The sequence below is a fragment of the Cupressus sempervirens genome, chromosome 11, assembly GCF_028749045.1.
Source record: "Cupressus sempervirens isolate cs-2001-9-10 chromosome 11, ASM2874904v1, whole genome shotgun sequence".
NCBI lineage: Eukaryota > Viridiplantae > Streptophyta > Pinopsida > Cupressales > Cupressaceae > Cupressus > Cupressus sempervirens.
In genome coordinates, this window is record NC_143128.1 from 462,506,697 (window position 1) to 462,529,270 (window position 22,574).

Consider the following 22,574-nt stretch of genomic DNA (forward strand, 5'->3'; position numbering starts at 1 on the left):
AAGAAAGGAACCATGGAAATATAATGGGGAAATAATGTATAAACACATGTTAATATGACACTACCAAGGTGAATCTTTAGAAGATTTGTAAACCTCATTGTGATGTGTTTATTTTTTAAACATGAGATGTATGCTTGTAGTATGTATTTCATGAGTAGATTCAGAACATGTCATGTGTAATGTATAGTGAATTTTGTGTGTCACTTGACACTTGTACTCGTTATGTGAAAATGGCATGTTCTCTGAAAATGGATCATGTAGCCACCTTATCTCAAGTTAAATTCCTTAATTAAGAATTAGAATTATTGCCTTGACTTAGTAAGGGAAACAAAGGTTACCACCATAGCAAATTTGAAATTGGACTTTACCTAGCATTGTGAGGGTCAAAAGTAGCTCTAAGGTGAAATTGTGATGAAAATAAACCCTACCCATGATAATACTTTAAGTTAGGGGGCTAATGGTGACCACTAGGGTGCCTAGAAGACCTAGGAGACCCCAAAAATAATGCATTTTTTTATTGAATCCAAAGATGGGAGTCTTATATAGAGGAATGGCCAAATTAGAAACTCACTTGCCCACTGTCTAACTTTAGAGACCTTTAGAGTTTGGGGGAAGAGGATAAGGAGCTCAACAACAAATTTCATTGCCATTTCTTAGAGTGAGGTTGGTATCCATGATCCATGGTGTTTCTTCATTGAACTAAAGATTCGATATGGTGTTCCTTCATTTCATTGTAGGGTTGATATGGTGTATCTTCATTGCATTATAGATTTTTTATGTGTAGATGTGATTTTTTTGTAAAGAATCTTGTTGTATGTGTGTTGAATGTGAGAAGTTTTATGAAATTTATTTGCTTGAATATTGTTTGTTCATGTTGATTGTTTGTGTAAAATGGGTGTGAAGTATCACTCACCCTTGGGAGGGAAGAGATGCTTGGGTGAAGGGTTTAGTTGAGCTCACTAATGTAGTTGACAAACTCTCTCATGTGTGGAGATTATGTGGATGTGTTTCAATAGAGTATGGATTTCATGATTTCTTGCATACATGGGAGGTATAAGAAGGTGTATGAAAGGGGAAGATGGTGATAAGTCTTGAAGGGCATGTTATTTATGGGAATATGTGGTTTTTTATGAGATTCATGGATTTGGAATTATCCTCATGGAGAGAGCCCACCTTTACCCCATATATTGATTCTATTGTTGAATCTATGTGCAAGCCTTGGGATGTGTTGTAGTGTGTTGTGTTGAACTGTATTGTTATAGTTTGTAGCGTATGTGAATGTGAAGGTGTGCAACCATTTGTGCCTTATTTCCCCAAGCTTGGTGGGTGGCCTCCTTCAGGCCTAGGTTGGGAGGCGAGCCTCCATAGTTCCCCATGTTTGTCTCTCTTTTGTAGGTTTTTACTTGATGATCTTGGAAGCTTGGAGTTTCATGTGGTCTACTCATTGCATAGGAGAGAAGATGCTATTGTATTGTGTTGGAATGGAGAAATAAACTCCATCTTGTTATGTGATTATATTATGTTGTGAGAGTGTTCTCTTGTTCTATTCCATTTTTCAATAGAGAGATTGTGAGTCATCTATGTAGTGAGAAAAGATATTTCTATTATGTATCTTTTTTAGAATAATGCCTTCACCACCCTATGTTCATGTATGGAAAGAATGTAGTATGGAAGAAATGAAAGAACTTTGAAAGAAAATTATGTTGAATTGTAATTGTAGTTTCATTTTCTTGGATATGAACATGTTGAAGAAAAGAATAAAGTTTCATGGTAGAAATTAGAAGGATGAATAGGAGATCATCATTTTGTTATCCTTATTTCCTCAAGTCTCATAAGAATAAATTAGATGCATTTGTGCTTACTCTTGGATCATATCAAGTGTAGAATTTGTTGCTAATTGATAATGAATTCGTAGACAAGATTAATACTTCACAATAAAATTGGAATAATAGAATTTCATGAAGTTACAAGTAAAGGATTGTATTGTGTCTAATGCAAAAGTATCTTACAATTTAATTTCATAGTTTTAAGGCATTTGTCATATTTCAATCATAGATTTCACTATATGGAATGAGCTTGAAATTCATAATATAATATTCAAATTATAAAAATTCATTTATAAGTAACCATAGAGAATTTGTGAAGCAAATAAGGCAATAAACACAACCTAGAAACAAAGTGGTTGTAGATGAATATTTAGTTTCTGGAAAATGTATGAGCGAACCAAAAAAAGGTCTCACTCAATACAGGCCAATAAAATAATAATATCTTGATATTGATAAGTTATAAATAAATCTTTCCCAAAACCTTTTCTCATTAATAAGGTGTTATACTTGAGTAATGAAATCCTTGATTCATGATAAGACCCTATACACACACACACACACACACACACACACACACACACACACACACACACACACACACACACACACACACACACACACACACACACACACACACACACACGCACACACACACACGCACACACACACGCACACACACACACACACACACACACATATAGCAAGAAAAGAAAAGAAATCTATTATAGTCCTACTTGACCTAACTTAATAAATAAGGAAATATACTTTTATGTCCTAGCCATTTCCTCTTACCTAAGTGTATCATACCTCATTCCATCCAAAAATAAATCCCAAGTAAAAAAGGGGAGTAGATGGTCCCTCTAGGTGGCCATGTAAGAGAGTGAGTTGACTTGAGTGTTTAAAAAGATTCTAATAATGTCATGACCTGACATGACTAAATTCCTTCCTAGGTGCCTAGATTTTTGGGCATGGAAAAAGGTGAATGTTGAAGTCTTCCAACCACCCACACCTAGTTGAGAGAGAGACATACACATGGTAAGGAATTTAGGAGTTGAACATGGAAAAGGAATATGCAATTAATGTTTACCTATTTGAGATTTGATGCAACCACATAGATAATCATGATGGGAATCTATCCACTCACATGGATAAGAGTTGGGGCACATGACTCTTCCTCCATAGAAATTTGCATGGGACAGATAGAAATTTTATTGTTTTCATTTAGGAGTGAATAAGTTAAGTGGAGGGGGATCTTAGGGGTAGGTTAGAATTAGTTTTTTTTTAAGTTTGAATTTTTTTTTTAAAAATTTATTTATATTATTGAGCATGGAAAAGTTAGTTTGGAATTTTGCCAATGGGTGCCAAAAAAAATATAAAATAGTTTTATGTTAAGTAAATTTAAAAGATGTTAAGTCTAGAATAGTTTTAGGAGAATTAGTTTGGGGAGTGTCATGTAAAACTGCTTTAGCATAATAGTTGTAAGGGGTAGCATAGGTAAGATAGATAGATAGGAAATTTATCTTCAAAATTGTTTATGTTAGTTAATTAATTGCTTTTTATTATTATTAGCCATGGTAGACGAAGATATGTGTTCATAGTAAGATAGTATAAGATTAGATGATAGTTCTAATCAGATAATTAATTGAACGTTATTTGCAAATACAGTAATTTAAATTTAATATTAAATAATAATAATGCTAACAATTAAAATAAAAGATGTATATATAGAACAAAATGTATAGGTGATTATAAAATAATAATAATAATAATAATAATAATAAAATATTAATATAAAGATAATCTTAATATTAATGGAAATAAAATGATTAATTGATAAAACATCTTCTCGTTGCAATCCTTAGATCTTTTACTACTACATTGACACAAATTTGAATTTTATTTGCACATCAGAGTGTCTCTTATTGGGTGCAAAAAATTAAGGGCTCATAACCATAACACCTTAATTTAGTTTTGCATTCAGTAACTAGTAACTAGGTGACCACCTCATAGGGAACTTGAAATCCAAATTCCAAGTAAAACAAACTTCATTCCATCATCTTACTTCATCACCTCCAAGTTTAAGGATAGGTTATGTATCTTATCTTCAGTTTTCTCTCATGTTTCAAAAACAATTAGTTGTGTTTTGACTTGTAGGATATTGGGCATGATAGAAAAGAAGAAGGTAAAAAAGGTATGTTTATGGATTATATTTGTTTAATTATGTTTATGTATTTATTTATATTTATGAATCATAATTGTGGATAGTATTTTGTTAGCTCATGGGGTTAATACCATGGATATCAATGAGACTCGAATCATGGAGCATGGAAATATTAAGATCTCCATTGTTTGCCATGGTTGAGAATCAATGTGAACTTGAAGCATGAAGCATGTGAGATATTAAGATCTACATTGTTCGCCATGGCTGAGAATTGATATCAAAGCATGGAGCATAGAGATATTAAGATCTCCATTGTCTGCTATGGTCGATTATCAATGTGCTAGAATATTTTGATGTTGTCAAACATATGAATATGTCATTGGCCTTGGATAGAGGATGCTCATCCAAGAAGAGTCTTAAGGGGTGTGCTCTCGAGATGACAACAAGGTAGATATGAGCTAAGAAGCCTGATCTAGAGATGTCCTTAAGATTGGAGTTAACTTAGAGGGTAGAATAATTGATGGCGACACAACCCAAGCACAGAATGGACACAACAAGAAAGGGAAAATTTTATTCACTGTGTAAATATGCTAATCCATTCAGTACAGAGAAAATATACTTCAAAACATGTCGTAAGGGCTTACAATATCATAAATCTGGGGATAAATTCTTCTCCCAGTGCCTTCTCTCAAACTCCACTCCGAACTGCCTTTTATAATGCCAGAAATATTCTTAAATAGACCCCAGAGGGTTAAGAATTAGGAATACATTCTAGAAAGTGCTAGTTGGCATCCACCAACCAAATAGAAGGCTCTAGAAGTTGCATTAGGAGTTGGCACAAAGTCAAAAGAATCCAAAAATTGTAATCAAACTTTCGGGAGGCATAACTTTTGAACTGTAGCTTCGATTAACGAACCGTTTACATTTTTGAAAAGCTCTTGAAGCACTCTATAGCCTTATGGACAAGCTTCACTCATCCCCCATTTTTTGGCCCTTTTCAAGGTCATTTAATTCCCCTAACCTAACTTTGAAGCATTCTTAGGAGGTCTCCAAAAATCAAAAAATTGCAATAACTTTCAAACCATGGGGCCTTTCAACCTGATTCTTTTTCTCGAATGCTCTAAATTACAATTACAATCTTTGAACTAATTTACACCTTCTAGCTCACCAAAATGATGGCTCAATTACATACTCCTATTTTTGTGGCTTTTACACATGTCCCAAGGTGTTCAAATACTCTATCCTAGAACATTAATAGTGGAACTGTGAGAGTTGGAACCTTTATTTGACTCAAATGGGTATCGAGAAATGAAAACACATGAAATAGAAACTAAGTCTAAGTACATTTTTTTGGGTGACACGGGATTGCCCTTATACCTCTGGATGCTCCTGCATCAATAATATAGTTAGTTTTATTATTATTGTGATCCTAACATTTATTTTACAACTATTACTTGTCCCTAACTAACCTTATTACTGAGGACATTACAAGGTCATATCCCCATTTTAACATAGAATTTTAATAATAATTAGATAATAAGATGTTATTAAATAAATAATGATAATTAAATTATATTAAAACTAATACTAAAATATAAAACTAGGAAATAATAATTATTTAATCTATATTATTAATAAAATAATATTTAGTATGATATTTTAAATAATTGTAAAATTATAAAAAATTAATGAGTAAAGAAAGAAATACAATTAAATACAATAGACAATATTGTAGAAAGTATGTTAACTTTCTAAATAGAATTTAATAATAAATAAAATAAATACATATAAGTAAGTAAATAAATAATATAACATAGAATAATATAAATTAACTAAATCTTTAATGAAAATTCAAGAGATGTTTAACAAGTAGACATGACTCCTTAAAATTAAAATATAAAAGGGAGGAGAGTTTATTTTAGAGAGTAGAGAAAAGGAGGAGAAGAGAGGAGTTCAAAAAGGAATAATGGAAGAGGAAAGTAATATGGAGAAAATAAGGAAGTGACTTTTTGAAAAGGTGTTACTAATATTGAAAGGATGTGAACCTTTGAAAAGGTCATAATTATGAATAGTTGTGTCTCTTCAAAAATATTATGATTATAAAGTAGTAGGACTTTTTCAAAGAATTTTAGTTATGAAGTGTTATTGCTTTTTGAAAGTATTATAACTATGAAGTGTTGTGACTTTCCAAAGGATTTGTACTATGAAAGGGTGTGACTCTTGGAAAAGAAGAAGGTAAGAAAGGTATATTTATGAACTATAGTTGTTTAATTATGTTTATGAATTTATTTATATTAATAAACCATACTTGTGGATAATATTGTGTTAGCTCATGTGGTTAACACCATGGATATTAATCATACTCAAAGTATGGAGCATGTGAATATTAAGATCTCCATTATCCACCATGGTCAAGAATCAATGTGAACTTGAAGCATGGATCATGTGAGATATTAATATCTACATTGTCCGCCATGGCCAAGAATTGATATCGAAGCATGGAGCATGGAGCTATTAAGATCTCCATTGCCCACCATGGTTGATAATCGATGTGCCAAAATATTTTGATGTTGTCAAACATATGCATATGTCGTTGGCCTTCGATAGAGGATTCCCATCCAGGAAGAATCTCAAGGGGTGTGCTTCTGGGATGATGGTGAGGTAGCTATGAGCTAAGAAGCCCAATCTAGAGATGTCCTTAAGATTATGGATAACTTAAAGGGTAGAATAATATAGTTAGTCTTTTTATTATTGTGATTTTAACATTAATTTTACAGGTATTACTTGTCCCTAACTAACCCTATTAGTGGGGACATTACAGCCCTATGTAAACCATTTCTATTAGGGAGAGTACTTATTTTATGACATTTATAGATGATTTCAGCTATAGGACATGGGTGTATTTTTTGAAAAGTAAATATGATGCATTTGATAAGTTTTTAGAGTTCAAAGCCCAAGCTAAAAAAGAAAGTGGACATTATGTCAAATTCCTAAGGTTAGAAAGAGGGGGGAGTTTTTTTTTTGTGATTGGTAAATGGCCAAAGCCTAGATTAATTATTATTATTTGTTGAAATTAATTATCATTATATGTTAAGCAAAGGTAGATTCGAACCCAAGACCTCCCACATGAGAGGCTCACAAGTTACTGTTGCATTGTTTTGCCTTAGAAAGAAGGGGGAGTTTACCTCCAATTATTTTGTAATTTTTTTTTGAGAAAAATAACATCAAGAAGGATCTTACAACTAGATGTACTACAAAAAAATGGGGTCATTGAAAGAAAAAATAAAAGCATCATTAAGATGGCAAGGAGCACGATGAAAGAAAAGGGACTTCTAACTAAATTTTGGGGAGAAGTTGTAGCAACAACAATATATTTGATAAAACCACTTTTGAGAAATCATGGGAAGCAATAGCGACAGGAACAGAGGGAGTGGGTTTTTTCAAAATTTGAATTCATGCAAGAGCGGGAGTTCCTTGGATGGCCTATTTCGGCTCCCTGGACTAGAGCACGGACAACAAGATGGAGGTTGTTTGGCTACTCTTGGCACTAGGGACAGGTCGAAAAGCGCGGTTGGGGGTCCACCTATCCTAATCAAGGAAGTAGCCAAGTCTCCTTTGGTTTCCAAAACAAATGTGCAAGGAACTACAAAATGGTCCTCACTTTTCGGGGTTAAACCTTCTGGTAAGTCCTCTTTCCCGCCTGTTAAAACTATTCAAAATTCTATGATAGGTTCTTGTGTGATAGCCATCCCAGATGAGATTGTGGACCACAATATTCAAAATATGGCTTCTACTTTGGTTGGGAAATTTTTGGGTCCTAGACCGAGCATTGACGAAGTTAGGTAGCTCATTAAACAAAAATGGGCTCTCAAGGGCCAGGTCTTGGTCATGACTATGGTGAAGGGCTTTATGTCTTTCGATTTTACTTGCTTGAAAGACCTTGCTAGCATTCTAAGTGAAGGGAAATGGGCCATGGGTCGTTCTTCCCTTGTGCTCCAGAAATGGTCATCTGGCATGAGCTTGAGTGATTCTTTTTTCACCCAAGCTCCTGTGTGGGTAATACTGCCAGAACTGCCACTTGAATACTAGAATGAGGATGTCTTTGGGGGTATAGCTCGGACCTTTGGGGAACTCCTCTCAACGAATCTGATTACTGCTTCCAAGCATCACCTCAATTTTGCACACATCTGCATTGGGGTGAGAGATGGAACAGACATGCCTAAGTTCGTTGAACTTCACTCCAAACTTGGAGTGCATGTAACCAGAAAATCATCTATGAAATGATCGCCTTTGCATGCTTCCTATGCCTGAAGGCTGGTCATAAGGCCCACCAGTGCCCTAATGAGGAATAGAAGAAGATCACAAAACCAATCATACCTGATCATACCATGAAACTAGCTACTTGCCCTTCTGGTAAGGGAAAGATGAAGCTGCTCTGGAGGCGCAAAATTTTTGAAGCGCAGGGGAGAAAGGTTGTTAGCCTAAAAGTCATAGTAGCGAAGGACACTATTTAGAAGGATCCCCCCAAGGAGAATGCTAGTCCCCCCCCCCCTTTGAACAGGGCCCTATCTTGGAAAAGACAATCTCAGACCTATTGGAGGGCCCAAAGGTGCAGGTAAGCTCCCCCTCCTTATCCACGGGTCCCGTTGTGGAGCATAATCTCCCTCTGGAAACTATAGTGTTGTCTTCTCCCATAGTGGAGGAAATCCCTCTTTTGGGAGCTACAATGCTGAATCGCCTGGAATGGGAATCCCTGACCCAGGAAAAGGATAGCCAAGCTAAGTATCTTCCCATTGAGGACACTCTGGCTTCTCCGAGGGTCATCACTGGCAAGGGAGGAGATTCTTCTACCCCTATAGGAATTGAGGCCAAGCTTAATCTCCTCATTAAGACCACTGATCCAACACAGATCGCCCTATGGGAAGATAGGTTAGATAACAGTGCGATGGATAGCCTTGATAATTAGTGCATGTTCAAGAAGAAAAAGAAGAACCAGAAGAAAACTTTCCACCCCTATCTCCTACTTCAACAAGAATTAGGGTTAAAGCTGATATTGGGTCACCCCCCAAGGGAGTAGGAAGAAAGAACTTAAATCAAATTTTGCAAGAAGAAACAAGAAGGAACCTGGTAGATGGAAGCCAGAGGTCCATCAAGGATTTCTCAGGAAGTAAGAAATGAAATTTATCTCATGGAACATAAGGGGCCTTAATGGGGCTCACAAACAGGAACTCATTAGAAATATGATTAGAGACCAAAGACCTGACTTTCTGATGTTATAGGAAACTAAGATGAAAAGGGACCTAGTAAGAAGGATATCTTTCAGTAAAACTTTTTGCTGTGAAGCTTCTGATTCAGATGGAGCTTCAAGTGGTGTCCTAACCTTGTATAACACCAAAGCTTTCAAGTTAACTACTCTTTACAACTCTACTAATGCTCTTCTTTGTAAGGTTTTTCACATCCAAAGCAATGAATCTTGGCTAATCCTTAACCTATACGACCCCAATACCAAGAAAGAAAGGAACTACTTCTGGACCAAGCTCTTTGGCATCTTATCTAATTGTAACTTGAATAAAGGGATTATAATGGGGGACTTCAACTCACCTCTATCTGATGCAGACAAAAGGGGGGGTCATGCCCTAGATCAGGATAGTAAACGCAACCTAGCTTCGTTCATTTAGAATCTTGCCTTCCTGGATTTGGACCTTCAAGTTGGCAGCTTTACTTGGTCTAATAGAAGAATTGGGGGTGATAGCATTCAGGTTCATCTTTATAGAGCCCTCATATCCCCCGAATGGCTCCTCTCCCACTCTTTTAGATTATCCCTCCTCCCTAGGGTGGGCTTTGATCATTCCCCGATTTCTCTTTCTGCCTCCCCCCTTTCCAACAACAAGGCCTTCCCTTTCTGCTTTGAGAAAATGTGGCTCTCACACCCTGCACTGGAAGGTAATATTTCCCATTGGTGGAGCATTGAGGTTGAAGGCACTGCAATGTATAGAGTTTCCCAGAAGCTAAAAAATGTGAAAAGAAACATCAAATCATGGAATAGAACTGACCCACATCTTCCAAGAGAAAGATGAGATATCTGATCAGCTCTCTTCTATTTAGGATGAAATCCAGCATTCAGGATACAATGCTCATAATAGCCAACAAGAAAAGGCCATCCTTTCAGATCTACACAACATCATATCTAAGGAATAAATTTTTTGGAAACAGAGATCAAGAGTCAGCTAGTTGAAGGAAGGAGATTGCAACACCAAATTTTTTCACCTGACCACCCTTAAGCACTAGGCTAATAATAGAATAACCAACATTGTTAAGGGCTAGGTTTAGGTTACCAAAGAGGATGAAATTGAGAAGGAAGCTATCTGCTACTTCTCATTTCTCCTCTTAGTTGATCCTTCCCTCTCTAGGTCTGAACAAGAGGAAATCCTGGCGACCATTCCCCCCATTCTTCAAGTTCACCACAAATCCATGCTAAAGGCAATCCCCTCCTTGGAGGAAATCCATCAGGCCCTCTTCTCTCTCCTAGGGGATAAAGCTCCTGGCCTGGATGGTTTCCCAACTTTCTTCTTTCAGATCTTTTGGAATGTAGTGAAAAAGGATGTGGTTAAAGTGATTCAGGAGTTCTTTGGAGCTAGTAATTTGCTTAAAGAACTTAATGCTACCTTTCTGGTCCTCATCCCTAAAATCTCAGGTGCTGATTCTCTGGATAAATTCAGGCCCACTAGCCTCTACAATTCCTTATATAAGATCATTTCCAAGGTTCTCACTTCCAAGCTCCTCAAAGTTCTCCCTCTAATTATCTCTCCTCAGCAAACCGGCTTTGTCCCAGGTAGGCAGATCCTTTATTCAATTGTTTCGGTTCATGAGGTTATCCACTATCTTGAGATAGGCAAAAAGGAAGGCTTCCTTCTTAAGCTGGACCTATCAAAAGCTTAGGACAGGGTTGACTAGAAGTTCCTCTTTGCTGTTCTTTGTGCCTTTGGCCTCGATGATCAGTTTTGCAAGCTCATCTCCCAGCTTGTGTCTTCACCCTCTTTGTCGATTCTGGTCAATGACCACCCCTCTCCTTTCTTCTCCCCCTCTAGGGATCTAAGGCAAGGAGACCCCATCTCTCCGGTCCTGTTTGTTATCATGGTGGAATGCCTTGGCAGACTCATCCAGAAGAAGATCAGGGACAGGTGTTTAGTGGGTTTGAAGCCTTCTTCGAGTCCATCCACTTTCACTCATCAGCAATTTGTGGATGACACGATTTTGGGGGGTGAAGCTTCAGTTCGAGAGGCCAGGACCTTCAAAAGCATTCTTAATTCCTACACTAGGGGTACTAGACAAGCTATTAACTTAGACAAGAGCTTTGTCTTCTTCCTCAACACTCCTCTAGAGAGGCAGAGGAAAATTGCTTGAATTTTGGGTTGTGGCATTGGGACCCTGCCAATGACTTATCTTAGGCTTCCTCTAGGCTCCAAACCCCCAGACTCCTTTTGGACAAGCATTATCGACAACTTCATCAAGAAACTTGTTGGTTGGAAAGGGGCCACCCTTAGTCAGGCTGGTAAATGCACCCTCATTAACTCGATTCTCCAGAACCTCCCCACCTATGCCCTCAGTCTCTTTTGGATTTTGATTAAGTTTATGGACAGAATGGAGAGGATTCAGAGGGACTTTCTTTGGACTAGAACTGATGACCACAAGAGATACCACCTGGTAGCCTAGGACCAGGTTTGCTTGCCCAAAAGCCAGGGAGGTCTTGGAATCAAGAAAATTTCTCACCTCAATAAATCCCTCTTAGCTAAACTCCCTTGGTGCATCTTCCAAGACACAGGGGTTTGGAGGGACATCTTGGATGAGAAGTACCTGGGAGGCCTGTCTCTCTCCTCCATTTTCTAGGGGGCTGAGCTATCGTTGGGTTCTAAAATTTGGAATGGTATCTTGAAGGCCCTTCCCCTTGCTAAATCCAAGGCCAAATGGAAATCTGGAAAGGGAGACAAAATCTTTTTTTGGCAGGACAGCTGGCTTTTTCAAGAACCTCTCATTAACCATCCTTCATTCGGTAAGTGGGCTAATCAGGCAATAGGAAAATATGGTATGTTGGTTAGGAACTACAAAAATGGGAATGAATGGCACAATCTAGTGGAGCTTTTGTAGGATCTTGAGCCTTTGATGGCCTCTTTGTACACTATCAACATCAACCAAATAGGCGATGCCTTAGTCTGGGGAGACTCTTCTAGAGGCCATTATACTGTAGCCTCAGGCTATCTTTCTCTTGTGGGCATAGGGGAGAAACCTATTTGGGCCAAGGCCTAGACCCTTGGATTAATGCCCAAAATCAACATTTTCTTTTGGCTCCTCTTGCAAAACAAAATCCTTACCCTGGATAATTTAGCCAAGAGAGGCCAAATTATTCCCAGCAGATGCTGCCTCTATAAGCATGACCTAGAAACGGTTAATCACATTTTCATTCACTGCCCCTTTTCCTCTAGAGTGTGGAGTCTTCTAAATTCCAACATGAACTTCTACTGGTGCCTACCAACTAGTATCTAGGATTTCTTCATTCAGTGGAGTAGCAACCACAAAGGCCTAGAATCCCAAATTTTGAGTTCCTGGATTATCCCACACTTTTGCTAGGGAATCTGGAAGGAGCGCAACAATAGGATATTCAAAGAAAGAGAAGCTCCTAAGGGTATTATAGGTGAGAAAATTGATGGCCTCATGAAAGAGAACTATTCCACAACTAGAGATGGAAACATAAAGGACGGAGGGAAAATTAAGACCAAGAAAGAAGACAGCATCAAAAGAAGATAGCAGGCTTCTTGGTCCTTCCCCCCCAAAAATTGGCATAAAGCCAATTTCGATGGAGCGGCTAAGGGGAACCCTGGTCCCGCCAGATGTGGTGGAATCATAAGAAATAGCTTGGGAGGGGGCATTGCTGCCATCTCCTCCCCTATTGGTCACCATACCAACCATTTGGCTGAAGCCAGTGCGGCCAAACTCACTATTAAGTTGGCCCTGCACTTAGGGATCGAACAACTATGGCTTGAAGGAGACTCCCTAAATATAATAAAATGTATTTTAGGAGTAACCAAACCATCATGGACCATTGAAAGCATAATTAAGGACCTAAAAATGGACTTGAGCAAATTTTAAAATTACCATGTCAGCCATGTCTACCGTGAAGCTAACATGGTTGCTGATTGGTTTGCTAACACAGCGGTTACATTCAATTTGATGATGACGTGGGGAAATAATAATCATTTTTTGGCAGTGGCTATGGAGCTCATTCACAAGGAGAAAATCCAAGGTACAAACTCAAAATCTTTTTATGATGATGAGACATGCTAATCCATGTTTTAAAAAGGGTATCATTTGGAGTTATGTGGAACCCCCACCATTTCATAATAACGTGTACGGATTACACAAGCAGAAGAAAGCTAGAGTTAAACCCAATAACACGCGCATTAAAGCTCTCATCCTTAGTGATTTTTTCATCTTTGAGCTCTGTAATTCTAGTAAGGGTTTAGGGTTAGAGAGGCATAATATCACAATAGTGGGAGAAAAGATTAGAAGAGAGGCATGGGGAGAAATGGAGAGCTGGAAAGAAAAAGGGAAGGTTTGGAAAAAACTCCAGAAGGGCGACATAACCAGCTTCATGGAGAGGCTCCATGGTTTCGACGTGGGGGTTACCAAGATTATGGTTGAAACATGGCACAATGGAAAGGTCAAAATTGATGGTGTCTCCCACCAAATTATAGAGGGTCTCATTGCAGAGGTGATAGGTTTCTCTTAGGAAGGCATTAGCTTCTTCAGGGATAAGAAGATGTCCGCCAATGTTGTCAACACTTTCATAAAGAACAAAAAGGAGAAAAGAAAATTGGTAAAGATTGACACCTACTATGACATTGAGTCCATCAAGAAGTTTTGGAGGCTTGTTCTTAGGATCATCATAGAGTATGTCACTTTGGAACCTAGGTTTGATAGAGTCAAGACCCACCATTTTGTTCTGCTTAATCATTTTAGACATAAAGTGAAAATCTCCTTTCCATTCTATATTTATACTTCTATGACTAAGAATATAGAGAGTTACAAGAAATGTCCTATCAAGAACTCCACCCTTCATGAGGGTCTTCTGCTCCTCATTTTTGAGTTTCTAAAAACCCAGACAAGAGTCAAGTCCATTGGGGTTTCGAGTGGCTCCTCGAAGGACACTGCCAGCTCAAACTCTGGGAAAGTGTGCATTATGAAATCTGTCAAGTCTAAAACCCCAAAAGCCAAACCCTATCCCTGCTTCCCTAGCAGGAAGAGAAATAGGTGCCCTCCCCCTAACCCCCCTTCCCCTCATCCTAAGGAGTCTAGTGATGAGTTAAAAATAGAGTCGGAGGAGGTAGATTCGGTGGCAGAGAAGGAAAGTGAGTTGGAAGACAACAAGGAGAAAGATAATGACAAGAAGGAGGTGACCCCCTTGGTAACCCAGGATAACCCCAAGAAAAGAAAATTGGACCAAACCCCAACCCATTATCATCTCAGTGACTTCACTGATTTGCCCCCTAGCCCTACTGCTCCCACCTCCCCCTTGGAGGTTCCCATCTCACCCCCAGATGAGATGATAAAAATCATGGTTGAAAAGGGAGGGGAGGCCATCATGAAAAATAAGAGAAGAGCCTGGAGAAATTTCAATATGGATAGTGTCAGTATGGGCATCGTTAGAGAACTTGCTAAAATCCAGGTGTTGGGGGATCTCGACAGTAGCACCCACTATGACGAGCTCCTTGACCCGACTCTTTTGGTTCTCTCTGACAATGTTCATGAAACGGGTTTCAACTTTCTCAACAATGCAAAGAACAGCCTGATCGACAATTTTCACTCCATTAAGTGGCTTTTTCAGGAAATTGAGACTCTAAAGGATAGGCCCAACTAGACCAACAATAGGGGGGATGTCAAGGATCATGAGGCCAAAGGTAGTAAAGACCAGGTGGGCAGCCAGGAAAAAGATAGAAGCCAGGACCCCAAAGACAATCAGGAGGACAGAATCACCTGGCAAGAGAAGAAGGTCCAAAGGCTAGATTTCATCCACCAGGTATTGACTAAATAGATTGTGGATACCCTCCATACCTTGAATGAAAACATTGTTAATCTGGGGGACTATCTGACCAATGTCGATCTTGTGGGGAACGTGGAGCAGAGTACAGAGCACGAAACCAACCAGGAAGATCCTCAGAAAGAGACTAGAATCTAGGATAGTCAGGGGGACCAGATGCATTCCCTCCCCATGATCTAGGAGGAAGAGGCCAACCAGAAGGAAAGTGACGCTGCAAAAACCCTGCAGGCAATGGAAAAGAAGGGACACTAGTTTGCCCGCCATGCTCTGTTCTTGGCCTTTGTTTCTCAGGCTTTGGGCCTTATTGTTTCTGGCCTTTTGAGGCAGATTTTTTCTATTTTTTATGTTTTAGTTGTTTTATGCTGTAAAACTTTGGGTTTCAGGATCCCCATAAAACCTATTTTCCTAATCAAAAATAATATATTTGATAAATAGGTGGCCAAAAAGGCACTTTGTGACAAAATTCCTCTTGAATCATAGTTAAAACATAGATAGATGGTTGAACACTTGAGGGTGTTTGGGTGTGTAGCATATGCATATGTACCAAAGGACAAAAGACAAAAGTTAGATGATAAGGATGTGAAGTGCATCTTTACAAGTTATAGTTTAGAATCAAGGGCATATAGATTTTATAATCTAGTTTCCAAGAAAACCATCATTTCAAAATATGTAGATTTCATTAAAAAGGATTTATGGGATGGATTAGTGGATAGAGCTTTAAGAATTTCAAGTGAAGTGCCCATTATTGATGAAGAAGATGAGGTTGGTGATCATCAAGATAAAGGAGAAGTAGATACATATAACTTTAGATACCTCTGGGTAGCTCCTAACTAAAATAGGCAAAAAGGCAAGTAGCCACAAGCAATAAGAGAATTGGCTCCTAGTAGCTCCAAATGGCTCCTAGCATAGTTTGGACAGAATAGCAACAACAATTGTAAAAGTTTACATCCTACTCTCACCTTCCCATTTCCAAGAAAGACTAAAAGTTTAAGGGAGATATATCAAGATGAAAGGCATGATGAAGAGTTTTATGAGAGTGTAAATTTTTTATTATTTTCTCAAAGTGATCCAACTTATTTTGAAGAAGTTGTGAAAGAAGAAAAATGGTGTAAGGCCATGGATGAGGAAATAGATGCAATAGAGAGAAAAAAAAACATGGAAGCTAAATGATTTACCTCCTAAGAAGCAAGTAATTGGAGTTAAATGGGTTTACAAGAACAAGTGTGGTTCTGAAGGAAAAATAGATAGGCATAAGGAACAATTGGTGGTCAGTGGATACAAACAATAATACTATAAGTCTAAGCAACAACTAATAGATATTTTTACCAAGCCGCTCAGCATAAAAAAAAAATCACCTAAGAAGAAGTCGGGGCATAGTTGATTTGGATTACTAGTGATCATGTTTGTTGGCTCAAGACAAAAGGGAGTGTTGGAATTTTAAATTAGATTTGGTTGTCCCTTGAGCCATTGATGCCCACTTACCTTGTTAGAAGTCTCTACTTGTTAATTGTAGCAAGATGTTTTGGAGAATGTAATCCCCATATTTCCCCTAATAAAGCAACCCCAACAGTCATAAAATTTAATTATGATAAGTGAGTTTGAATTTTAGTGGGAAATTTTTGTGTCAAAAGAAAGACAAAAGGATGGAATTTTTTTCATTTTTCTGTCAATCAGTTATGTGCAATAGCAACAAAGAATGTTTTTTTTATGAATGTATGCAATGAAACCATTATTTTGTTGATTTTTTTACATGTGATTGCTCCAAGTCCATTTTATGAGAGCTCTAAGAAGCTCCAGGCATATTGTATGCAACCCCATAGTGTTGCAAGATTAGTTTATGATCAAGAGTAGTACTCATTAGTTTTATTTATGAGTTTTTAGTTTGAAGTTTTTTAGATTTGTAAAAGTTCATTTCAAATTTAATAAAAAGTAAGAAAGGGATATAATCTTGCACATCTCCATCTCTTATTTGTTTTTTTTGGGTGTCTCCAATTCCCTTATTCAACTATGCATTTATTTTTGGGGAAAAATAGAGAAGAAATCTCTATTCTTGCTCTGTCATATTGGGGATTTCATATTCTTGACAAGTTATACATAAATGAAAAAAAAAGATGGTATAAATTATATCATTGGTAAAAAAGAAAAGAAAAGATTCTTGGATAGTTGAATATTGTATTTATGATCATGCCTAGTCCTTTGATAGCATGATAATAATAGTCACTAAGCACAAGAGTTTGGACACATGGTGTAGAATCTATCACACTTTCAATTGATAATCTGCATTGGTCCACATTAGTGCTCATGTTGTGTGCCTTTTAAAATTTGTCCATCAAAATTAGAAAGATTTCTTCAATTTCCACTTCATACCCATAAATAATAGGCTCACCATTCTCAACCTCATTTTGTGCATTAGATCCCACGATTGTAACAAGGAAAACAAGGCCAAATATGATGATTTTTTTTTGTAGGAACTCCATTATTGATGTTTCTCATCTTTAAGATGAAAGGGGGACATTTAAATCTATTTATACACAAATATAGCATTAATTGTGCTTGTTTGAGTGTGTAACTTGAGGGTTTGAAATATTAATTGAAGTTAACTTGGTTGTTGTCCCTCAACATCTATTCTGGGAATGTGTAACATCCAAACTTAGATAGCATGGACTTTGTGAAGAATAAATGTCAATAAAATCAAGGGAGATCTTTTATTGTTTGTAATGGGTATAGATGATTTGTTAAGATGAATATGAATAAATTCTAGAGAGTTTTAATGGCCATGTACAATTTAGAAAAATATGTGAACCTTTTTGTAGATAGGTAAAATAATTGAAAGAAGAATGGTGCTAATTTTTTTGTTACTTTTAGTGGTTTCACATGGCCAAGAAGGTATTTTTCATCATGAAAATTATATACCAGTTCAAGTTCATTTCTTTCAGAATACACCCCCTTCATTTGATTTTTAAATACTCATTGAATGTGTATTTGAAATATCTTGGGGCCTTGTGGAAGAGCTCCGGCCTGACAAGAACATGGACAATCACCCTTTGTATTTAGACTCGTGTTATTATATCTCTTCAAATGTGTGTTTCTTGATGAAGAGTGTAAACCTTCATCATCAAGGCCCTATTCAATATTAGTTCTCCACATATTACTAGTAGAAGAAAAAAATTAAGGGACATGAGCTAAAATAGATGAATGTAGGTGAATTCATAAAACAAGCATTCTAAAAATTACTTATGTTATTATTATTATTAAATATGGAGAAGGGAGCATAGTCACTTGTAGATTTATCTTCAAGATTAAATGCTAGAAAAATATTTTTATTGAAGACTACATCTTTATTTCTTATCATTTTTTTTTCAAATAGATCCCAAATCCTAAAATCAAATTAGGCTTCTCCATAACCCACGAATATGCCTTTTTGAAATTTTGGATCAAGCTTTGTCCTCTTTTCTTTTGGGACATGGACATATACTTCACATCTAAATACCTGAATGTGAGAATAAGAAAATCTCTTAACAAACTATTCTTCCTTCAATATGTCAAAATTAAATTGAGATGAAGTACTTTTGTTGATCAAGTAAACTATTGCATGCCTCTACCCAAAACTCTTTGTTCGAACCAAAATTTGAGAGCATATATCGATCTCTCTCAAGGATTGTTTAATTCATCCTCTTAGCTGCTCCATTTTATTGAGGAGTGAATGAGACAATCTTAATTCTATAGATGCCATTATTCATACAAAAGGAATCAAATTCTAATGAAAAAAATTCACCAACATTATCAGTTTGCAAATATTTGATCTTATGACCAATCTAATTTTCAACTAATGCTTTAAAAATCTTAAACTTTTTGAATACATTGGGCTTTTTATGAAATGTAAGTCCACACTTTTCTTGTGAAATCATAAAGAAATGCAACAAAATAATTTACTCCTCTAATGGAGGTTACCTCAGTGGGTCAGAATATATCAAAGTAGACCAAAGCTAAGGGTGTTCCCTTCTTTTCATGCCAAAACTTTGGAAAGTGGATCCTCTTTTATTTTTCATAAAGATAATGTTGATAAGATTGAAAATTAAAAATTTCAACCCTCTTAATTGTTCCCTTTTATGCATAACATCAAGACCTTTTTTCTCATGTGTCCAAGATTTTGATGCCATAGTTTAGAGTTACTATCCACAATTGTTACGGATGCTCCCTCTTTACCAATATTTTCTAAAACATATAAACTACCAACTTTGTCTCCTTTTGCAACTACCTTGGATCCTTTTGTAACTTTCCTTGTATCATTGAGAGTAGTAAGAAAGCCTTGTGTTTAGAGTTGACATATCAAAATCAATTTTTTTTTAACTTAGGAACATGGCACACATGTTTCAATAATAATTCATCACCTCCTTTCAATGAAAACAAAATATCACTTTTGCCAATAATTCACATGCTTTATTATCTCCTACATATACCTCTCCAAACTTACCTTCTTGATAGTTTATGAAGTATTTTCTTAATGGTGAGGCATGGAATACAGTGACATAATCCAATACCCAAGTGGCTAAAGTAGTATTTCTTCTTGATAGTATCAAGACACCATCATCTTTGTTATCTAGGCTATATTAGCTTCATATTCCCACACTCTTTCTTATGTCTTTTTTAAGTTTCTATAGTCTTTATTGACATGGCCAACTTTTCTACAAAACCAATATTCAAATTTTATCTCCTTTGATTTTGGACGCCTAGTTGATTTGGATCTTCTGTGATGATTATTCTTTCTCTATTCTAACTCCTTTCTCTATTTTTAATTCTTACCACTGTTAAAGCTTCACTAGATGAGGATTCTTTATTATTTCTCCTCATATCTTCATTAAGAAGAGTAGCTATGACATCATCATAGACCAACTTTTTCTTACCAAAATCAAAGTGCTTACTGCTATCACCACACCATCCTAGCTATTTGGTAAAGAAAATAACAAGAGAACAACCTTGTTTTCATCATCTTGAGGCATGCCAACTGAACTTGCTTGACATAACAATGTGTTCAATTCATTGATGTGATTGGACATAGAGGTTGGACTTCCTTCATCTTGATCTTATAGAGCTTCTTCATAATAAAATTCTTATTTGTTGTTGATGTCATTTAAAACATGGCTTTGAGTTTACCCCAAACAACTTTTCTTGTGTTTGCATTGAACAAAACATTTTGGGCTAGTTAGAGAAAGATTATTACTTTTGCCTTTTCATCAAGAGTATTTGAATCTTCATCTTTCATTGAAGTGGGCTTTTTTGTTTCTCCCCAAGTGTAAGTGAAAGGTCTTTCTTAATCAATAATGAATGTGTCTATACATTCCATAAGATAAAATTCTATAGATAGAGAATTTTTGCACCTTTGATTCTTCCATGACTCCAAAATTTTAACCACCAAAATTGCTCCCAAAAAATCTACTTTTCTCTAATACCAATTATGACAATATTTTAAAAGTGAAAAATGAAAAATACAAACAATAAGAGAAATGAAATACACAACATAGGTATTTATCATGGTTCACTCCAACTTGTGACTCTGTCCACACTATTAAGGGAAAGCTCAAATTGATCTTTACATTGTAGCTATAACTTCAGTGTTGAATACAATATATATAATGAACCTCCAAATACATATACTTATAAAGACTCATAATAATTGAAGATTCATAACAAGTTAGAGGGAAAGATAATAAAATAAGACTATAAAATATCCAAGCTATTGGGCTTCACATATACCCAACACATGGCTCAACAAATGGTGTGTAGAATGCAAAAAAATTGAAACCAACCTTACAAAAATTTTGAGTGAAAATGTGTTTGTAAGATGGCTTTGAACTATTTTGTGAAATAGTAGCCCTTAATGAAATATTAGGTCCAAGTCAATGTGGCTAAGACCCATTTACTACCTCATTAATGGACATTAAATTAGTAGACCAATTTAGAACATCATATTGTGAAAAATCAAAAAAACTTTCCATTTTATCATCATCAGATGCCAAAAATTCCATGTATGACATGTGTTTACATGTTATATTCAATATAACATATATATTCAATATAATTTACATGTTATATACATCTTCTCATCTTCTTCCCTTTTATTGCATCATGACATATTCTTATGGAGACTCGTAATAATTGAAGAGTCATAACAAGTTAGAGGGAAACATAATAAAATAAGAATATAAAATATGTAAGCTATTGGTCTTCACATATACCCAACACATAGCTCAAAAAATGGTGTGTAAAATGGAGAAAATTGAAAACAACCTTAAAAAAAATTTGAGTGAAAATGTGTTTGTAAGATGGCTCTAAACTATTTTGTGAAATAGTAGCCCTTGATGAAATATTAGGTCCAATTCAATGTGGCTAAGACCCATTTACTACGTCATCAATGGAAATTAAATTAGTAGACCAGTTAAGAACATCATATTGTGAAAAAGTAAAAAGACTTTCCATTTTATCATCATCAAATGCCAACAATTCCATGTATGAAATGTGATTACATGTTATATTCAATATAATATATATATTCAATATACTTTATTGTTGGATACAATTGTTCAATTGTGTGTTCTCTTTGATGTCACACAAATGTAATATCAGTCATCATATAGTGTCTACCGAGCTCAGAAGGTTAGCAAGGCAATAAACAGTGTCTACCGAACCCAAAAGGTTAGTAAAGATAATTTGCAATGTCTACCGAGTAGACAGTTGATTATCAAGCTTTAAAGGTAATCAAAGAAATTTAGTTCTTACCAAGCTCACTTGATAATCAAAGAAAATATAACAGAAATAGTTCTTATCGAGCTCACTCAATAATCGAAAAAAATGTGACACAAAATAGTTATTATCGAGCTCACTCGGTCATCAAAGGAAATTTGGAAGAATCAGTTATTACTGAGCTCACTCAATCATCAAAGGTAATTTGGAAGAAGCAGTTCTTACCAAGCTCTCATGAAGGGATTCAGTTCTTATCGAGTAAACTCGGCAACCAAAGGACTTTAAGGATATTGCAATGTTAACCAAGTCAAGAAGGTTAACTCAAGAAATTTTTGGAAGCAGTATCTACCGAGCAGGGTCAACCAGTAAAGGATTTTACTATTTTATGAAATAACATTTATTTGTTTAGAGTAATATCTGTAGCCAATTGATGTATGGTTTTTTGGTGAATGAAACATGTGAATGAGCCAAATTGACAATCTAAATGGTATAAGTAAGAGGTCAAGTTGCGAATTCAAAAAGTGTGAAAGAAAAAAGTATGAGATATGAAGACTAATTATTATGGAAGCAAATTTGAAGGATGATCAAAGATCATTGAGGAGCAGCAAAGTCATATTTGATCAAGGAGGATCTAATGATGCTGAACAAAGACCTGTAACCAACAAATTCAATTGCATCTTACTTAGGTCAGTTTATTGTTGCTTTATAATCATTGTAGCAGTGATTTCAAATCTCTTAACAGAGTTGGTTTAAT

At 36.2% G+C, this 22,574-nt stretch overlaps 1 pseudogene; it reads left to right on the forward strand.

Moving 5' to 3' along the window:
• Positions 1-8,713: 8,713 nt before the first annotated feature.
• LOC149530387 (uncharacterized) overlaps positions 8,714-22,574 on the forward strand; it is a 161,742-nt pseudogene continuing 147,881 nt past the window's right edge.